Genomic DNA, 2,876 nt, shown 5'->3' on the forward strand with positions numbered 1-2,876 from the left:
CACCCTATAAGAGTTACTTTCCACCATATATTTGTAAAATTAACATGTTAACATCACATAAATCCAATTCGACATTCTTTTACCAAATCTTAGTGACAGTTTCATACAAGTCAATTTTATTCCCCATCTTGGCTCTAATCAACCATGTATGTCACTTTTCAGCATATTAAAGTCACTTTGCACCCTATAGGAGTAATTTTCCACCATATATTTGTACAATTAACATGTTAACATCATATACATCCAATTTGACATCCTTTTACCACCTCTTAATGCCACTTTCATAAAAGTCAATTTTGTTCCACATTTTGGCTCTAATCAACCATGTAAGTCACTTTTCACCATATTAGATACACTTAGTACCCTATAAGAGTCACTTGCCACCATATATTGATTCAATTAATAGTTAACATCATGAACATAGAAAATGACATCCCTTAACCACCTCTTGGTACCCCTTTCGTACGTGTCAATTTTGGACCACATTTTGGCTCTAATCAACCATGTAAGTCACTTTTCACCATATTAGAGTCACTCTAGACCCTATAAGTATCATTTTCCACCATATATTTGTAAAATTAATATGTTAACAATCATATACATCCAATTTGACATCCTTTTACCACATCTTAGTGCCACTTTCATACAAGTCAATTTTGTTCCACATTTTGGCTCTAATCAACCGTGTAAGTAACTTTTCACCATATTAGAGTCCCTTTGCACCCTATAAGAGTCATTTTCCACCATATATTTGTAATACTAACATTTTAACATCATATACATCCAATTTGACATCCTTTTACCACCTCTTAGAGCCACTTTATACAAGTCAAAAAATTGTTCCTCATTTTGGCTCTAATCCACCATGCAAGTCACTTTTCACCATATTAGAGTCACTTTTCTTCCTACAATAGTCATTTTCCTCAATATATTTGTACAATTAACATGTTAACATCATATACATCCAATGACATCCATTAACCATCTCTTGGTACCCCTTTCCTATGAGTCAATTTTGGGCCACATTTTGGCTCTAATCAATCATGTAAGTGACTTCGCACCATACTAGAGTCACTATGCACCCTATAAGAGTCACTTTCCACCATATATTTGTATAATTAACATGTTAACATCATATACATCCAATTTGACATCCTTTTAGGATATCTTAGTGATAGTTTCATACAAGTCAATTTTGTTCCATATTTTGGATCTAATCAACGATGTAAGTGACTTTTCACCATATTAGAGTCACTTTGCACCCTATAAGAGTCACTTGCCACCATATATGTTGATACAATTAATAGTTAACATCATGAACATGGAAAATGATATCCTTTAACCACCTCTTGGTACCCCATTCATACGAGTCAATTTTGGACCACATTTTGGCTCTAATCAACCATGTAAGTCACTTTTCACCATATTAGAGTCACTTTGGACCCTATAAGTGTCATTTTCCATCATGTATTTGTAAAATTAGAGTCACTTTACACCCTATAAGAGTCACTTTCCACCATATATTTGTACAAGTAACATGTTAACATCATATACATCCAATTTGACATTCTTTTACCACATCTTAGTGACAGTTTCATACAAGTCAATTTTATTCCCCATTTTGGCTCTAATCAACCATGTAAGTCACTTTTCACCATATTAGAGTCACTTTGCACCCTATAAGAGTCATTTTCCACCATATATTTGTACAATTAACATGTTAACATCATATACATCAAATTTGACATCCTTTTACCACCTCTTAGTGCCACTTTCATACAAGTCAATTTTGTTCCACATTTTTGCTCTAATCAACCATGTAAGTCACTTTTCACCATATTAGATTCACTTTGTACCCTATAAGAGTCACTTGCCACCATATGTTGATACAATTAATAGTTAATATCTTGAACATGCAAAATGACATCCTTTAACCACCTCTTGGTACCCCTTTCGTACGAGTCAATTTTGGACCATTTTTTTAGCTCTAATCAACCATGTAAGTCACTTTTCACCATATTAGAGTCACTTTGGACCCTATAAGTGTCATTTTCCACCATATATTTGTAAAATTAATATGTTAACATCATATACATCCAATTTGACATCCTTTTACCACATCTTAGTGCCACTTTCATACAAGTCAATTTTGTTCCACATTTTTGGCTCTAATCAACCGTGTAAGTAACTTTTCACCATATTAGAGTCCCTTTGCACCCTATAAGAGTCATTTTCCACCATATATTTGTACTATTAACAAGTTAACATCATACACATCCAATTTGACATCCTTTTACCACCTCTTAGAGCCACTTTATATAAGTCAAAAAATTGTTCCTCATTTTGGCTCTAATCAACCAAGCAAAGTCAATTTTCACCATAATAGAGTCACTTTTCTTCCTACAATAGTCATTTTCCTCAATATATTTGTACAATTAACATGTTAACATCATATACATCCAATTTGACATCCTTTAACCACCTCTTGGTACCCCTTTCCTATTAGTCAATTTTGGGCCACATTTTGGCTCTAATCAATCATGTAAGTGACTTCGCACCATACTAGAGTCACTATGCACCCTATAAGAGTCACTTTCAACCATATATTTGTACAATTAACATGTTAACATCATATACATCCAATTTGACATCCTTTTAGGATATCTTAGTGACAGTTTCATACAAGTCAATTTTGTTCCACATTTTGGATCTAATCAACCATGTAAGTGACTTTTCAGCATATTAGAGTCACTTTGCACCCTATAAGAGTCACTTTCCACCATATATGTTGATACAATTAATAGTTAACATCATGAACATGGAAAATGACATCCTTTAACCACCTCTTGGTACCCCATTCATACGAGTCAATTTTG

The sequence above is a fragment of the Apium graveolens genome, chromosome 7 (genome assembly GCF_009905375.1).
Source record: "Apium graveolens cultivar Ventura chromosome 7, ASM990537v1, whole genome shotgun sequence".
NCBI lineage: Eukaryota > Viridiplantae > Streptophyta > Magnoliopsida > Apiales > Apiaceae > Apium > Apium graveolens.